At 43.3% G+C, this 19,774-nt stretch overlaps 1 protein-coding gene and 1 non-coding gene across 2 annotated transcripts in view; one reads left to right on the forward strand and one right to left on the reverse strand.

The window, feature by feature from the left end:
- The window catches only part of LOC126187933 (uncharacterized), a 466,086-nt gene that overhangs the window by 352,550 nt on the left and 93,762 nt on the right, over positions 1-19,774 (forward strand). The gene's annotated exons all lie outside the window — the stretch shown is intronic.
- Trnat-ugu (transfer RNA threonine (anticodon UGU)) lies at positions 15,630-15,704 on the reverse strand. Its single transcript has one exon. It is a non-coding gene; the product is annotated as a tRNA-Thr (tRNA).

Below are 19,774 nucleotides of genomic sequence, written 5' to 3' on the forward strand. Positions count from 1 at the left end.
TTCATCAACATCGGCCTTGCCGCAGTGATAACACCGGGTCCCGTCGCACACCTAAGTTAAGCACCGTCGGGCTGGGCTAGCACTTGGATGGGTGACCATCCGGTCTGCCGAGCGCTGTTGGCAAGCGGGGTGCACTCAGCCGTTGTGAAGCAAACTGACGAGCTACTTGATTGAGAAGTAGCGGCCCCGGTCTCTTAAACTGACAGATGGCCGGGAGAGCAGTGTGCTGAACACATACCCCTCCATATTCGCATCCCGTGACGCCTGTGGGCTAAGGATAACACGGCGGCCGGTCGGTACCGTTGGGCCTTCCAAGACCTGTTCGCACGGGGTTTAGAGTTTAAGTGTCATTTTGTATATCACCCATAAAATCGAGAAGAATTTGATTTGACACTGTACAATGGAAAATTGTACTGAAATGCAGGAGGATCTGCAGCGAATTGACGCATGGTGCTGGGAATGGCAATTGAATCTTAATGTAGACAAGTGTAATGTGCTGCGAATACACAGAAAGATAGATCCTTTATCATTTAGCTACAAAATAGCAGGTCATCAACTGGAAGCATTTAATACCATAAATTATCTGGGAGAACGCATCAGGAGTGATTTAAAATGGAATAATCATATAATGTTGTTCGTCGGTAAAGCAGATGCCAGACTGAGATTCATTGGAAGAATCCTAAGGAAATGCAATCCGAAAACAAAGGAAGTAGGTTACAATACGCTTGTTCGCCCACTGCTTGAATACTGCTCAGCAGTGTGGGATCCGTACCAGATAGGGTTGATAGAAGAGATAGAGAAGATCCAACGGAGAGCAGCGCGCTTCGTTACAGGATCATTTAGTAATCGCGAAAGCGTTACGGAGATGATAGATAAACTCCAGTGGAAGACTCTGCAGGAGAGATACTCAGTAGCTCGGTACGGGCTTTTGTCAAAGTTTCGAGAACATACCTTCACCGAAGAGTCAAGCAGTATATTGCTCCCTCCTACGTATATCTCGCGAAGAGAGCATGAGGATAAAATCAGAGAGATTAGAGCCCACACAGAGGCATACCGACAATCCTTCTTTCCACGAACAATACGAGACTGGAATAGAAGGGAGAACCGATAGAGGTACTCAAGGTACCCTCCGCCACACACCGTCAGGTGGCTTGCGGAGTATGGATGTAGATGTAGATGTAGATATGGGACGATTAGTATTTCTTACCATCCACACGCGATTGTTAACTTTAAGCAGTACACTGTTTGTCCGTCATGGACACGATGGCGTCAGCAGGTGTCAAAGTGGTTGCGCGGTGGTAGCTGTAGTGATTATACATCGTGGTGGTCACCAGGACATCTTCTCTCACTTTCGCATCAACGAATTTTTCGGAAGAAAATATTTGAGATTGTTCTACGGTGTTTTCGAGCTTTTGCGAAGATTCTCGAATACTCTAGCATAAAACTTGCAGTGTCTTATCTGTTTTGGCCAGACAGGCAGCGCTATATTAGTTAGACTGACAAAGGAACATAGCCGCAGAAGGATTAGACAGGTCAGACTCTACTTTTGCTGAACATTGCTGAAGGATGGTCAAAGAATAAAATCAACACAGAAGCACTACAAGTAACCAACAAAGGGAACAAACTTAGCTACTAGAAGCACTTGAGGCCAGTAAACATTGAGCTTAAAACCCCCACCAGATTCTATATCAACAGTTCCTACTGAGCACATCACCACTTTCAGATTCATCCAGTTACCCATCCATACACTCCCAAACCTTTATCTCACAAGGGAACCTCCCCATCGCACCCCCCTCAGATTTAGTTATAAGTTGGCACAGTGAATAGGCCTTGAAAAACTAAACACAGATCAATCGAGAAAACAGGAAGAAGTTGTGTGGAACTATGAAAAAAATAAGCAAAATATACAAACTCAGTAGTCCATGCGCAAGATAAGCAACATCAAGGATAATGTGAGCTCAGGAGCGCCATGGTCCCGTGGTTAGCGTGAGCAGCTGCGGGACGAGAGGTCCTTGGTTCAAGTCTTCTCTCCAGTAAAAAGTTTAATTTTTTATTTTCAGACAATTATATCTGTCCGTCCGATGCGAGGTAACTGCGCCGTAGTAAACAAACATCGAAACACACGACGTAGCAAACAGTCAACTGCCAGCCAGGGAGCCTCGTTTAGCAGGAATACTCTCTCTTCCGTCCGCTGTAGTCGACTGACGTGTTTCGATGTTTGTTTAGGTGTAGCGTCCCCATACTACGGCGCAGTTACCTCGCATCGGACGGACAGACAATAATTGTCTGAAAATAAAAAATTAAACTTTTTACTCGAGGGAATACTTGAACCAAGGACCTCTCGTCCCGCAGCTGCTCACGCTAACCACGGGACCACGGCGCTCCTGAGCTCACTTTATCCTTGATGTTGCCTATCTTGCGCATGAACTACTCAGTTTGTATATTTTGCTCATTTTTTTCAAGGTTCCACACAACTTCTTCCTGTTTTCTCGATTGATCTGTGTTCAGTTTTTCAAGGCCTATCCACTGTGCCAACTTATAACTAAATCTGAGGGGGGTGCGATGGGGAGGTTCCCTTGTCAGTGATCATAATCATCTCCATAAACTTGTACCACAATAGAACTGTCAAATAGCTTTCCTTGTTTTTTCTTTACAACTTTTATTATTGCATTCACAAACAATTTGCATATTTTAATTTTCTGTGTTTGCAATATGTATTCTGTTTCTTGGTATCCATTTCTAAGTTGTAGTTTAACACGTTGTGTTCATAGCCGCGCGGTCTATGGGGCCTGGCCACGATTCGCATTTTTTGCAGATTATGCAATTCTCTGTAATGAAGTACTACCTCAGATGATGCAATTATCTGTAATGAAGTACTACCTGAAACAAGCTGCTTAAATATTCAGTCAGATGTTGATATGATTTCAAAGCGGTACAGAGATTAGCAAAATGCTCTCAGTGTTCGGAAATTTAAAATTTTAAACTTCACAAAACGGAAAGAACATAGCCCATGACTATAATGTCAATGAGTCACTGTTGGAATCAGCCAACTCATACAAATACCTGGGTGTAACACTTCGTAGGGGTATGAAATAGAATTATCACATAGGTTCAGTCGTGGGTAAAGCAGGAGGTATACTTCAGTTTAGTGGTAGAATGTTGGGGAAGTGCAATCAGTCTGCAAAGGAGATTGTTTACAGATCACTCATGCGATCCATTCTAGGCTATTGCTCAAGTGCGTGGGACCGGTGCCAAATAGCACAAACAGAGGATATTGAACGTATACAGAGAAAGGCAGCACGAATGGTCACAGATTCGTTTAACCTCTGGGAGAGTGTTACAGACAGACTGAAGAAACTGAAGTGTCAGACGCTCGAAGACAGACGTAAACTATCCCGAGAAATTCTATTAGCAGAGTTTCAAGAACCAGCCTTAAATGATGACTCTAGGAATATAGTGCAATCCCCTATATATCGCTTACGTAGGGATCGTGAGGATAAGATTAGAGTAACTACGGCGCACACAGAGGCATTCAGACAATTGTTCTTCCCGCGCTCCATACGTGAATGGAATCGGAAGGAACCGTAATAACTGGTACAATGGGACATACCCTCTGCCATGCCCCTCACGGTGGTTAGCAGAGTATAGATGTAGATGTAAATGGTGTGGGGAGCCATCGGGTATGATTTCAGGTTGCGTCTGGTAGTAACTGACGCAGAACTGTAAGTCACGGACATCTTGCATCCTCATATGAGTTTCCTCTTACGTCACAGTATCGTAGTGCCACTTTTGAACTGAACAGTGCTCGCCCATACGTGATAAGTGCCTCTATGAACTGAGTGATGGTGAGATATTTCCGTGACCAGCAAGACTTGTCCCCGATTGACCTGGGTGGGACAAGTTCGGACGACCATACGGTCCCAGTGCCAATACCCAGTATATCAAGGACCAGTTACAGCAGTCCTGCGACAGCTTGTCTCAACCGCATGCATCCAGGCCAGAAGTGCTGCAACTTCGTACTGATGACTGAGCTCGTATTTCAGATACTTTGTAGACTTGTGTCGTTTCTGTAATCACTGCAATAACAACACGTACCCACTCAATGCTTGAAGTTTCATTTTCCCTTTTTCTCTCAGCCGGTGTAATATAACAATATACAGGGTTATTACAAATGATTGAAGCGATTTCACAGCTCTACAATAACTTTATTATTTGAGATATTTTCAAAATGCTTTGCACACACATATAAAAACTCAAAAAGTTTTTTTAGGCATTCACAAATGTTCGATATGTGCCCCTTTAGTGATTCGTCAGACATCAAGCCGATAATCAAGTTCCTCCCACACTCGGCGCAGCATGTCCCCATCAATGAGTTCGAAAGCATCGTTGGTGCGAGCTCGCAGTTCTGGCACGTTTCTTGGTAGAGGAGGTTTAAACACTGAATCTTTCACATAACCCCACAGAGAGAAATCGCATGGGGTTAAGTCGGGAGAGCATGGAGGCCATGACACGAATTGCTGATCATGATCTCCACCACGACCGATCCATCGGTTTTCCAATCTCCTGTTTAAGAAATGTCGAACATCACGATGATAGTGCGGTGGAGCACCATCCTGTTGAAAGATGAAGTCGGCGCTGTCGGTCTCCAGTTGTGGCATGAGCCAATTTTCCGCGGGCTACGCGTGAAACTTGCCCGCACTAGAGATGGGGGATCCGCTCTTGAACTAATTCATAGAGTTCAATCTTTCAAAGGAGTGAACAATCAGTGATTCAGAAAAAAAGAACGGTAGCTCCAAACGTTTCCCACGGCAGAGAGAGAGAGAGCATATCAGCAGCGCCTCTGCTGGTCACAGCACAGTGCACGCCACACAACACAGCCAGCGCCGGTCTCTGCCCTGCTTCTACCCTGGCTGCCTGCATTGTGCAGTGCCCCATTGGATTTTGTGTTTCACATATGCCGTGGCGTCTCTGTGCGTCGTCTGCCGCGCAGTGTCTGGCGCAGCGTAATTTCGCATCGCACTCTGTCGGCGATCGTTTCAGTCGCTCGTCCTGCCCTCTGGGCAGTTGATGCGAGCAACAGGACAGAGAGCCACCTAGCGGATAACATAGGAACTACTTGCAAAAACCCGCTCGCAAGGGAACGAACTATTTGTCTCGGAGCGGGTGAGTTCACCGCTACCCCCTCCCTCGGAACTCGCCCGCTCAACGCTCGCCCCACCTTCTCGACTCTAGCCAGAGCGTCGAGCAAAGCGACTCAGGTGTCACTGTGGTCTCTGCGGTCTCAGCTCACGCAGCAATACAGCTCGCGGCTCGACCTGCTCGACTCAGCGCCTCTGCATCGGAGTTCGTCCCCACTGGATATTGTTCTTCGTAGTAATGCCGCTATGTATATTACATTATTATGTTATGTATACATCAATTGTTTTTATTTTATTTTTATTTGTTTAAACTGATTAGATTAGGTTCCTGATGACTCCTCTTACTATAGGATTTTTATTATAGACACTCGAATTTACGCTTTAATTACGAGCGAACCGATAAACGTATCGCAAAATGTGATACACCAATATTTTCCTTGTTTTATTCTGCGTAAGGCTATATGCAGCACTTTCGTTTTACAGTCAAATTTATATTTTTTTTTTCTTATTCTGGTACGGATTTTGCGATTTTAGGCGTCTTAGAAAGGAAACGTTCACTTTAAAAATATATGGCTTGCGATGTATTTGTATGAGGTTAATGAAACTTTAATACGTTATAGCCAAATATATTGTTAATGTAAATCTCAAGTTACAACATTTTCCGATCACCCAAAAAACCACGATAGTGCAAAATAAATCAATAATCAAAAACTTTGTCATATTGTGGAAATTTCAATAAACAATACAAAATTCTTACTCATTATCTGTGTTACTTCAAAATAGGATCAAATAAGATCAAAATACAGGTATAGTACTGGAATAAACCAAGTTTAAAGGGCAATGTGCCTTCCATTTATTTTATATTGTAAATGAGTGGTGAGTCATGAAAAAGAGCTAATTCATTTCAGGGAGTGAACAGTTCTGATCCAATCTCTGAAAAGAACAGTTTTGCCCATCTCTAGCCCGCACGCGTTCAACCGTTTCTTCGCTCACTGCAGGCCGACCCGTTGATTTCCCCTTACAGAGGCATCCAGAAGCTTTAAACTGCGCATACCATCGCCGAATGGAGTTAGCAGTTGGTGGATCTTTGTTGAACTTCGTCCTGAAGTGTCGTTGCACTGTTATGACTGACTGATGTGAGTGCATTTCAAGCACGACATACGCTTTCTCGGCTCCTGTCGCCATTTTGTCTCACTGCGCTCTCGAGCGCTCTGGCGGCAGAAACCTGAAGTGCAGCTTCAGTCGAACAAAACTTTATGAGTTTTTCTACGTATCTGTAGTGTGTCGTGACCATATGTCAATGAATGGAGCTACAGTGAATTTATGAAATCGCTTCAATCATTTGTAATAGCCCTGTACTTTGAATAACTTAGATGCTATAGAAATCAGTTGGTTAACTGCACATTTTTGTCACCTAAGAAGATAAAAAAAAAGATGCGAACGTCCTTTTCAGCTAGCGAAACACATCTACATCTACATCCACACTCCGCAAGCCACCTGACGGTGTGTGGCGGAGGGTACCTTGAGTACCTCTATCGGTTCTCCCTTCTATTCCAGTCTCGTATTGTTCGTAGAAAGAAAGATTGCCGGTATGCCTCTGTGTGGGCTCTAATCTCTCTGATCTTATCCTCATGGTCTCTTCGCGGGATATACGTAGGAGGGAGCAATACACTGCTTTACTCCTCGGTGAAGGTATGTTCTCGAAACTTCAACAAAAGCCCGTACCGAGCTACTGAGCGTCTCTCTTGCAGAGTCTTCCACTAGAGTTTAGCTATCATCTCCGTAACGCTTTCGCGATTACTAAATGATCCTGTAACGCAGCGCGCTACTCTCCGTTGGGTCTTCTCTATCTCTTCTATCAACCCTATCTGGTATGGATCCCAGACCGGTGAGAGGGTATTCAAGCAGTGGGCGAAAAAGTTACTGTAACCTACTTCCTTTGTTTTCGGACTGCATTTCCTTAGGATTCTTCCAATGAATCTCTGTCTGGTATCTGCTTTACTGACGATTAATTTTATATGGTCATTCCATTTTAAATCACTCCTAATGCCTACTGTGACGTCGATTCCATTTGTTATCAGCATGAATTTTTCTTTTGTTAGAGCATGATTCTTTCTCTCACGGATATTATCTTTTCTTATCACTTTTACTTACGTGCATAAGTAAATATGAAACGGGTTCTTGAAGGGCCACTGTTATTCATGTACCAACTTCAGATTTTGAACGTGATGACTAAAATATGGTTGCCGTTAACTGAATTGAATGTAAACTTGTTAATTTCTATTTATTGATTGCAAAGCAAAGCTCGAGACAATTTCGATTGTTGCCGCGGAGCAGCCAAGATAAAACTTACTGAACTCATGGAATCTGTATAATTTAAAAACACGAAGTCTGTTGCAGTTTAAAAAGGTTCTTACAACGAAATCTCTCGCATTTACAGTTACTGTTAACACTGAAAAATAAAGTAATACTTCGGCGTGTAATGGCCGACAAGAGGCTGCATCGGAAGATGAGCTTCCCGCAGCGCAAATTACTGAAAAAATGCTTATTAAAAATAATTAGCCACTGCGAGCATTTGAGGAGCAAAAAAATTTATTTTGTGAAAACAATAATTAGTTTATTTTAGTAAACTACCGAATAACTTACATAAAATATGTGTAGCCACTCAATGGCTGCCTTCCGTATCGCGAAACAAAACAGCGTGAGTACCATAAAGTACGCCCTTTCTCCTCGGCCGTACAATCGCGTCTCCTTCGATCCTTTTTTATTTTCATAGACATTAAATAAAGATGCTACTCTTAAATTATCGCTGCATATCAGTTGTTTCAAGAACATTAACTGTATCTTTTATACTAATTATATTCATAAAATACGTTAACTACGGTTTACAACCGATAAAAATGTCAATATTTATGTGACGTACCGTCACACCACTCCCAGATAATTTATGGAATTAACTGCTTCCAGTTGCTGACCTGCTATATTGTAGCTAAATGATAAAGGATCTTTCTTTGTATGAATTCGCAGCACATTACACTTGTCTACATTGAGATTCAATTGCCATTCCCTGCACCATGCGTCAATTCGTTGCAGATCCTCCTGCATTTCAGTATAATTTTCCATTGTTACAACCTCTCGATATACTACAGCATCATTCGCAAAAAGCCACAGTGAACTTCGGATGTTATCCACAAGGTCATTTATGTATATTGTGAATAGCAACGGTCCTACGACACTCCCCTGCGGCACACCTGTAATCACTCTTACTTCGGAAGACTTCTCTCCACTAAGAATGACATGCTGCGCTCTGTTATCTAGGAACTCTTCAATCCAATCACACAATTGGTCTGATAGTCCATATGCTCTTACTTTGTTCATTAAACGACTGTGGGGAACTGTATCGAACGCCTTGCGGAAGTCAAGAACCATGGCATCTACCCGTGAACCCGTGTCTATGGCCCTCTGAGTCTCGTGGACGAATAGCGCGAGCTGGGTTTCACACGATCGTCTTTTTCGAAACCCATGCAGATTCCTACAGAGGAGATTTCTAGTCTCCATGAAAGTCATTATACTCGAACATAATACATGTAACGGCTCGGAAATTCTTTCCTGTTGTTGTGTCTTAGTCCATAGAGTGTGTAGCAATTTAAATTACCATATTGCAATCACAAACATCTGCACATCTTTTTACGAAGTATTTTACCGATACATACCGCAGTCGTGCTTAATCCATTCCTAGCTGGTTCGTAACGAATGAGTAGAAAGAAAGATCGAACTAGGTTTAAATTCCCTTCGGTGATGGCGTCATCAGTGATGGAGCAGATATTCGGATAGAGGCCTGAAGGCGTGTACCCACTGGCAAGTAACTTCCGAAAGTAACTTCTGCAAGTACTTGCTGGGGTGTTTACATTAGAATAAAACCTCGGACTAGTTTTTTTCTGAAAGCCGCTTGGGCAAGTTAATTTCAGGAACTTCCTGCAAGTACTTACGGAATTCACGTCGTGTGCTAAGCAAGTGGGACTTTACTGTGTCATGCGCAAAACCCAGAGCAACCGCCACCGTTAATGCATTATTATTATTATTTTTACTGAAGAAAAAATGTGAAAAAGGACAAAATTTTAAGAAAGAACTAAGTGTTTCGGTATAGAGGTGTAAATGTTTAAGCTTTCAAAAAACATTATTGAATGAAGTGAAATCAAAAACTTTCTAAGGATGTCGTAGGCAAGTTTTCAACAACTCTTGTCTACAATCAAGTATTCGAAAACAGAATACAAAAATGCGGCAAGAAATTTAATCAAGAGATCGCCTTTTAATTAGGCTTCGATTTTTAGAAACAGATAAGAGCATAAACATATAAGTATCAAACAAAGGAAATATTATTTTTTCAGCAACTAAATATGCACTTAATTTATTTACTAACAGGGAATTCGATCCACTTGCTCAGATCTCTCTTTCGCACTCCTGTGTGCACGATTTCTCGCATCGTTCTCCATTGCTGTGACACTATATTTGATTGTTTAAAGAGAATATTTAAATGTTAGTATTTTGAGATGTCATAAGTTCCCTTAAATAATTCACTTAAGCAGAACATTTGCAAAACAATTTTCTTGTGAATGACACCTTTCGACGGGATGAGATCGGATAATTACTTAGTTTGACAGTGCACACATTGTAGAAATAAAATTTCTGATGTAAGAAATTCAAGTATTATCTTTACTGCAAGCAATTAAACTTTCATCCTATGCAGGAACTTCCGAAGTTGCTTGCTGTATCATACGTTTTATTTGTTATTTTTTTACTTGCTGTTTGTGCCAATGCTCTGAGCTCAGAAACAACGTAGTCACCAAACACTTGATATTCATCATTGGGCTTCTTCATCACATATAACGCATTTCGAAGGACAGCATCAGAATTTGCGTGTGTAACTTTCTTTCTTTTGCAAGGAGCCCTAGAACACTTTGCTTCCAAAACGATAGGTCTATTTGTATCACATTTATTTTCCTTTTTTTCTATGTCTGATAACTGAAATAAATATTATAACATAGATTGTATCTTATTATTCATATGGCTAAATTTCAGATTTAATTGTTTTCTATAAAGCACCTTCATCAGAAGAAGAATGGTTACAAATTGCCAGAGGTTTTGGAAATAGATGGGATTTTCTAAACCGTATTGGCGTTGTGGATGGAAAACATTTAGTCATATGGGCTCCCAAGAAAGAAGTGAGGGTGTACTTTATTACAAAGGCACACACATTATTATACTATTAGCATCGATTGGACCTGACTCTAGAGTAGGCAATAATTGTAGGATATCTGATGGCGCAATTTGTACAGTGTTTTGCCGCTTTGATCTTTGTAGAGTGACGTGGCCAGACGGGACTCTAATCTGTATACTGACAATAGCCGGCCGCGGTGGTCTAGCGGTTCTGGCGCTGCAGTCCGGAACCGCGGGACTGCTATGGTCGCAGGTTCGAAACCTGCCTCGGGCATGGATGTGTGTGATGTCCTTAGGTTAGTTAGGTTTAAGTAGTTCTAAGTTCTGGGGGACTTATGACCTAGGATGTTGAGTCCCATAGTGCTCAGAGCCATTTGAACCACTTGATTTTACTGACAATACCCCTGCCTTCAAGACTAGACACGCGTCCCATTACTAACATAAATCGTTAAATTTTAGTCCTAGATATTTAACTGAGTGGCTGTAATAGGAACTGCGCACAAACTACGCATCCGACTAAAACATAAGCGGGTTACGTACCCCTATTGCATCGTACACACACTGTCAGTACTACACTCGTCAATAGTGGTGCAATGCGTTGAAGTGGTGAAGTATCAACACGCTTTAGTATTGGTGCTTGTTATAGTAATTAGGATCCGATTAACTCTTGTCCACCCTGCACGTTATCTGAAACATAAATACACTCGTTCAATGAGCCGTAACATGGACAGCTGTTGACAACAACAGTTCAACAAGTCTCAGTACGTGGGTTGCTATTGACAACAACTGTTCAACAACTCCCAGTAAAATGGTGTACGTTATAATTCGTAACTTGCGCCTATTATGGCGTTGTTATTGTTAATTATTTAAATGATTAAAACCTCTTACTGACGTCAAACAACTTTGTAATCCGAAATAACTATAGTTATCGCTGGTCATTTAAGTTACTAACGCTAACGATCGGTATAGTTTACTACGCGAAGATCTTTTACTTACTATTATAAAACAACTCACTATTACCAAACAAAGTCACCTAAAAACGCGTAATAAATATTTACCATGACCAATGTTTCACTTGCTTACGGTAAATCTCAATTTCGTACAGCCTCGTTCATTTGAATTTAATAAATCATTGCTTATTACGGCAGTTCCGAACGTAGCAACCGAAGCTTTAATTTCTCTGCAAACCAGCGATGTAGCGATAGCTATCTCTGCGATATTATTAATTCTCTTACGATTTTTTGTTGTCCCTTTCCCTTATTTATTTCTCTTTGAATCCTTGAAATAACCGTTAAGTGAATAGAGAAGTTAACAGCCTCGCCTTTCCTTTAATGAAATCTAATTAAATCTTTGTTATCTAATTACTGATTTTAAATCGTAATAAAATCACAATAAGAAATTGATTCTTAGAGTCAAGCTCTTTGAAATCTGGAATAACTGACTTATCTTCGCAAGACTGGCTTTTAACTACTTTGCGTCAGTGTAGCCCTTTATTATTTACGCCACTTGCGTATCTTTCAGTAGGGATTCAATCCTTTCTACTGTGAAAGTAGACTCTTAACTCAGAAATAAATTTGACCTTTCTTTATTTGAATCTAATTAGAAACTCACGTACAACTTTCGTGTAAACGAGTGACATTCAAAAATTCTAAGCCCCACACAAATCGGGATAGGAAAGACAAAACAAAAACAGAAACATAAATCCTACTATTTTGCACTCACTTTAACAGCAATTAAGGTTCGTCCAATTCTAACAGTCACTAAATTAAATTTGCCACTTGTCACCCTACCAAGCAATTGAACTGAATACCGTCGAATAATATTATTTGGTTCTGTTAGGGTACGAAGTTTGTCTTCAAAAATTAGGGTCACAAAATATACGGGCAACAAATACTGTGTCCTCTTTTACGTAAGTCATGTAGATCCTGGTTCCTGGCTTTATTAAACACCACTCGAGACTTAAACTCAATGATTCACAAAATCACAATTCTTAAGCAAAAAAAAAAAAAAAAATGGTTCAAATGGCTCTGAGCACTATGGGACTTAACTTCTGAGGTCATCAGTCCCCTAGAACTTAGAACTACTTAAACCTAACTAACCTAAGGACATCACTCACATCCAAGCCCGTGGCAGGATTCGAACCTGCGACCGTAGCGGTCACGCGGTTCCAAACTGAAGCGCTTAGAACCGCACGGCCACACCGGCCGGCCATTCTTAAGCCACTAACTCAAAATATATACCTACATAAACCGCTCAACACTCAACTACCTTATGGTGGGCTTCCAGAATCACACGTATACCACAACCGCTCAATTACCTTACAGCGTGCGTGAAACCAACATGCAGCAACTAAACCACAACGACTTCTACAGGGTGCGGATCTGAAATCCGGACAAATTTCAGTTTGAATTTTCTGACATATCGTAGTTCTGCCAGAGGTCGCGATTTGCGTTCTTGAAAGCCATAGGCATCTAGTAAACAGTCAGACAAAATGGCTCTGAGCACTATGGGACTTAACATCTATGGTCATCAGTCCCCTAGAACTTAGAACTACTTAAACCTAACTAACCTAAGGACATCACACAATACCCAGTCATCACGAAACAGTCAGACAAAATGACCGAGACGTTACGGACAAGTGCGAAGTACAACCGAAGAGCAGCGAATGTCTTCGTGCTGAGCGTTCGCCCACTGAAATAGTTGGATTCTTCGGGTATCCGAGAACAAATATTTATTATATTGTTACCAAGTATAATGTTTCGGAGAAGTCTTGGGTTCACGTCCAAGGTGTTGTGTCCAGTAATGGTGATATCATCGCGCCACATTTCTTTGAAGAGAGACAACCTCTCACGAAAGAAGTTTGTCTGCAAGTTTTGACGTATATCGTGAAACTGTGGATGGTAGCTGTGGTCTGGGGGAGACAATATGTCTTTCAGCAGGACAGTGCACCGGCTCATACGAGCCATTTAGTCCAAAACTGACTCTCGGGTAACGTTGACATGTTATGGTCAAAGGAGTTCTGGTCCCCATATTGCTCGGATCTGAACCCCTAGCGTAGTCGAAAGAGTTAACATTAAGACAAGGAACCCTAACGTCGCGTCTCTACTCACCGCTATCGAAGCGGCATTCGCGAATATGGACAGCGCTGCTTTAAAGAGTGCGTGAGATCGCTTCAGGAAAAGATTGGAGGCGGTCATTGCAGCTGAACGGGGCTACATCTAGTAATATTAGTCTTGAAAGATGCTCTTGAAACATACCACTACTTATATGTAAAGCCGGCCGCGGTGGTCTAGCGGTTCTAGGCGCTCAGTCCGGAGCCGCGCGACTGCTACGGTCGCAGGTTCGAATCCTGCCTCGGGCATGGATGTGTGTGATGTCCTTAGGTTAGTTAGGTTTAAGTAGTTCTAAGTTCTAGGGGACTGATGACCATAGATGTTAAGTCCCATAGTGCTCAGAGCCATTTGAACCATTTTTATATGTAAAGGGATTTTCATTTTCATTTCTATTTTGTTTAAATAAATTTATTTAAAAAAAAGTTTCACTTGTCCTGATTTAAGCGCCACACCCTCTATATCTACATCTACATCCATACTCCACAAGCCACCTGACGGCGTGTGGCGTAGGGTACTTTGAGTACCTCTATCTGTTCTCCCTTCTATTCCAGTCTCGTATTGTTTGTAGAAAGAAAGATTGTCAGTATGCCTCTGTGTGGGCGCTAATCTCTCTGATTTTATCCTCATGGTCTCTTCGCGAGATATACGTAGGAGGCAGCAATATACTGCTTGATTCCTCGGTGGAGGTATGTTCTCGATACTTCAACAAAAGCCCGTACCGAGCTACTGACCGTCTCTCCTGCAGACTCTTCCACTGGAGTTTATCTATCATCTCCGTAACGCTTTTCGCGATTACTAAATAATCCTGTAACGAAGCGCGCTGCTCTCAGTTGGATCTTCTCTATCTCTTCTATCAACCCTATCTGGTACGGATCCCATACTGTTGAGTAATATTCAAGCAGTGGGCGAACAAGTGTACTGTAACCTACTTCCTTTGTTTTCGGATTGCATTTCCTTAGGATTCTTCCAGTGAATCTGAGTCTGGCATCTGCTTTATCGACGATCAACTTTATATGATCATTCCATTTTAAATCAGTCCTAATGCCTACTCCCAAATAATTTATGGAATGTAGAGTCTTGTGTGCACCAGGAATACCACTCTAAGTCCAGCCCAGTGACTGACTAACACCTTCAAACATCAACTTCTTCTAATATGGACCACAGTTTCACGGAAATTAGAATGCAGCTTTACAACAGCACGCTAGCCCGTTACTTCCTACATAACGCGATCACTAATAAATTTTACCCACGCTATTGCAGCGTCAGTTCCTCCACATATACGATCCTAGCAAAAATCCCTCCAGCGCTACAACCCAAAATAAAGTAAAATGGCTCTGAGCTCTGTGGGACTTGACATCTGAGGTCATCAGTCCCCTAGGACTTAGAACTACTTGAACCTAACTAACCTAAGGACATCACACACATCCATGCCAGAGGCAGGATTCGAACCTGCGACCGTAGCGGTCGGGCGGTTCCAGAATGAAGCGCCTAGAACCACTCGGCCACAACGGCCGGCAAAATAAACTCAAATCAATTACTTTAACGTACCCTACTTTCTCTCGTGAAACAATATAAATTGAAGCAAATACACTGCTAAACACGTCTAAACCTCGGTCACACTAAGTTATGATCTATGACATCGACCGAATCTTCAATAATTCAATAAAACTTCCTGATGATATTCTCACAAAATTTATTAGTCGCGATCCCACCTATATCCGCGATCTATTGTCTTTCCCGGTGACACGAAAACTTATTAGAACTTGCACCTACCAGCTCTAGCAAGACTCAAATCAGAACTGAACTCTGAAATTCCAAAACTCATAGGGGAACCAATTTAGACAATCACTTCACAATTCCATACTTTTTTAACATCGGAGGCCATCTCGATGTGATGATATGTCCGCTGATGTCTGCCGCTGTCAGCGCGAGGAGTCTTTTTACCGCAACTTGCTCGTTCTGTCAAGTGCGGTCGAAAGCTCGCTTTCTACAACATTTGCGAGCAAAGAGACTTTAGTTACGGAACATATACACATTTATAACCATCCATCACGCATTTAATACTTGCCAGCCGCTGAGTTAATATGAAATGATAATTAAATCAAGACCCTAAGCTGTCGACAGGCGTTGATATACATCAACGGGGACAGTTGAAAATGTGTGCCCCGACCGGGACTCGAACCCGGGATCTCCTGCTTACATGGCAGACGCTCTATCCATCTGAGGCACCGAGGGCACAAAAGATAGTGCGACTGCAGGAATTTATCCCTTACACGCTCCCCGTGAGAGCCACATTCCCAACTTAATGTCTGAATGTCCGAAAGAACATACAACATGTTCATATACAGTAGTTAAGGCTAACCGGCCATTGACGTTCTTCTTCTGTGCTGGATGCCAAACATTTTTCTATGAATATATTGACCAAGTTTTCTCGCAGTGCGATAAACATAGTAATAGTTATGGCGGGCGATTACGTTTGAAATAATAAATAGTTCGCCTACTTTTTGGTCCATCTGTTTCGTGTCCATTGGATTGCCCCTTACAGATGGGTAATTTGGTGTGTCTTGAATTACGCTGGCTCAATACAAATACACAGTTTCTAGCCCAATACTCGACTTATTATGTTGTTCCTTTAACGTAAGAGCCGGCCGCTGGTGGCCGAGCGGTTCTAGACGCTTCAGTCTGTAACCGCGCGACCACTACGGTCGCAGGTTCGAATCCTGCCTCGGGCATGGATGTGTGTGATGTCATTAGGTTAGTTAGCTTTAAGTAGTTCTAAGTTCTAGGGGACTGATGACCTGAGATGTTAAGTCCCACAGTGCTCAGAGCCATTTGAACCATTTTTTTAACTTAAGATCATACCCCTTAATGAATAGATACTCCCCTAAGAAGTCAAACAGGCTGTACGCAAGATCAAGAAAGGAAATGCTCCAGGTAGTGATGACCTGCCAGTCGATACTTCGAAGCTGACGGATGAGGAATCTATAAAGCATTTAGGTAAAACCTTTCCAAGTTATTTATTATTATGCTTAAAATTTAATTTTTGTTGTTCCTGGAATCCTTTTGAGACGGAACCTGCAACAGGTACCGGATGTCCGTATTAGCCTTCAAATAATACGGAGTAGTGCTCTATAGGAAAGAGTGATCCGCGGCCAACGAGATATAAGGGCCCTGCAACGAACTTGTGACGTCACTTCTCCGCCACACTTCGGGAACGTTCGGCTCCGTGCTGGGCCCTCAGGAAACCACTATTTAATTGAAAAGGTACCCTCTGAAGGTCTTAATATTGCCGTGTGCTGTCGAGAAATTGCACGCAGTTAAGAATTATTTTGAAATAGTTACTCGCTCACGGCCGGACACAGCTTGTTGACACGCGTAAGACCTGCAGTGTTACACGTGCAATTCGACGCGCCACGGCCTGTCTTCCTCGTGGGCCTCGGACTGAGCGGTGTGACGCAGGCGTAGCGAGAGGATGGGCGCACCGGACGGAGCGCCGGCTTAACGGTGCTCCCGCAGCTGGCTCGTGCCGGGCGCAGCACGTGGTGACCCCGGGTGCCACTGTAGGCAGACGAGTACTGTACCTGCGACACACTGCGCCACTTCCAGCCTCCTGGGTCGCGCCGCGCCGGCTGTTCCTAGCAGCGGAACCACCACTGCTTTCCTGTGCAAGTACTGCAACGCGCGACCTTTTCCTCTGAGGCTTGACGAAAAATAGGTTGGAATGCTGGCTGTTGACAAATTTTTAAATTCAGATAAATATCAGTCTGAAATTAGCAGCATCTGCTATATAACAGTTATGTTTATCAAAATATTTACAGGGCTATTACAAATGATTGAAGCGATTCCATAAATTCACTGTAGCTCCATTCATTGACATATGGTCACGACACACTACAGATACGTAGAAAAACTCATAAAGTTTTGTTCGGCTGAAGCCGCACTTCAGGTTTCTGCCGCCAGAGCGCTCGAGAGCGCAGTGAGACAAAATGGCGACAGGAGCCGAGAAAGCGTATGTCGTGCTTGAAATGCACTCACATCAGTCAGTGATAACAGTGCAACGACACTTCAGGACGAAGTTCAACAAAGATCCACCACCTGCTAACTCCATTCGGCGATGGTATGCGCAGTTTAGAGCTACTGGATGCCTCTGTAAGGGGAAATCAACGGGTCGGCCTGCAGTGAGCGAAGAAACGGTTGAACGCGTGCGGGCAAGTTTCACGCGTAGCCCGCGGAAGTCGACGAATAAAGCAAGCAGGGAGCTGAACGTACCACAGCCGACGGTTTGGAAAATCTTACGGAACAGGCTAAAGCAGAAGCCTTACCGTTTACAATTGCTACAAGCCCTGACACCCGATCACAAAGACAAACGCTTTGCATTTTCGCCGCGGTTGCAACAGCTCATGGAAGAGGATGCGTTCAGTGCGAAACTTGTTTTCAGTGGTGAAGCAACATTTTTTCTTAATGCTGAAGTGAACAGACACAATGTGCGAATCTGGGCGGTAGAGAATCCTCACGCATTCGTGCAGCAAATTCGCAATTCACCAAAAGTTAACGTGTTTTGTGCAATCTCACGGTTTAAAGTTTACGGCCCCTTTTTCTTCTGCGAAAAAAACGTTACAGGACACGTGTACCTGGACATGCTGGAAAATTGGCTCATGCCACAACTGGAGACCGACAGCGCCGACTTCATCTTTCAACAGGATGGTGCTCCATCGCACTTCCATCATGATGTTCGGCATTTCTTAAACAGGAGATTGGAAAACCGATGGATCGGTCGTGGTGGAGATCATGATCAGCAATTCATGTCATGGCCTCCACGCTCTCCCGACTTCACCCCATGCGATTTCTTTCTGTGGGTTATGTGAAAGATTCAGTGTTTAAACCTCCTCTACCAAGAAACGTGCCAGAACTGCGAACCCGCATCAACGATGCTTTCGAACTCATTGATGGGGACATGCTGCGCCGAGTGTGGGAGGAACTTGATTATCGGCTTGATGTCTGCCGAATCACTAAAGGGGCACATATCGAACATTTGTGAATGCCTAAAAAAACTTTTTGAGTTTTTGTATGTGTGTGCAAAGCACTGTGAAAATATCTCAAATAATAAAGTTATTGTAGAGCTGTGAAATCGCTTCAATCATTTGTAATAACCCTGTATATAACTTTTCTGCCCATAATAATGACTACATTAATAATATTATGAGGTTCATTGAAATGAAACCTGATCAGTGCGCCTACCTTTGCCTTATACGCAAGGTGGCACCACGTAACTGCGGGTATGGTGGCGCCATCTTATGGTAGAGAGACTGACGCGTGCACACCGTTTGATGTTGCATAGCGCCAGTGTGGTTTCACGCCGAAGAGAAGGTGGTCACACAAGTTATCGTCCGCTACCGAACATGCAGGCGAATAAGCAGGAACAACGGGGAGTGATTCGATTTTTGGCGGCGGAGAGAATTGGAGGCCGTGAAATGTATCGACGGATGAAGGCTGCGTTCGGTGAGTACAGCCTGAGTCGTTCAAGTGTTGTGGAATGGCGCAAACGATTACTTGAGGGGCGCGACTGACTGGAAGACGATTCTCGTCCTGGACAGGCTCATCGTGTGATCACACCAGAAATGTGAATGCTTTTGTCTTGGACAGCAGCAGAATCACCGTGGACGAGATCCATTGGTTACTGAGTATTAGCGTGGGCACCGCCCACACCGTAATGCATCAACACTTGAACTTTCGAAAAATCTGTGCGCAGTGGGCTCCCCACCAACTGATCGCTGAACAGCGCACTACTCGAATGGCGCTGTCTTTGAGTCATCTGCAACGTTATCATGAGGAGGAATACGGCTTTCTGTGGCCTATTGTCACAGGTGACGAAACATAGTGTCACCATTTTGAACCAGAAAGCAAGCGTCAGAGCAAGCAGTGGAAACATGCCACTTCACCACCTCCAAAGAAATCGAAGGCCGTGCACACCAGTTCTGGTAAAGTCACGATGTCCTTCTTTTTTGACCACAGGGGCCCATTACATGTCGAGTTTCTGGAACGACGAACCACCATCAATGCCCAGCGTTATCAAGCCACTTTACAGAACCTTAGACGAGCCATCAAGTCGAAACGCCGAGGCATGTCGTCCAATGGCGTTATCCTCCTGCATGATGATGCCCTCCCACACACGGCCAATGCGGTGAAGACGACATTGCAGCAGTTTCGAAGGGAAACGCTGGAACATCCGCCGTACAGTCGCGACCTTCCACCGTGTGACTCATGTGTTTGGACCTCTAAAACAAGCTATTCGTGGACATAGATTCG

This window comes from Schistocerca cancellata, chromosome 5 (assembly GCF_023864275.1).
Source record: "Schistocerca cancellata isolate TAMUIC-IGC-003103 chromosome 5, iqSchCanc2.1, whole genome shotgun sequence".
NCBI classification, from domain to species: Eukaryota; Metazoa; Arthropoda; class Insecta; order Orthoptera; family Acrididae; genus Schistocerca; species Schistocerca cancellata.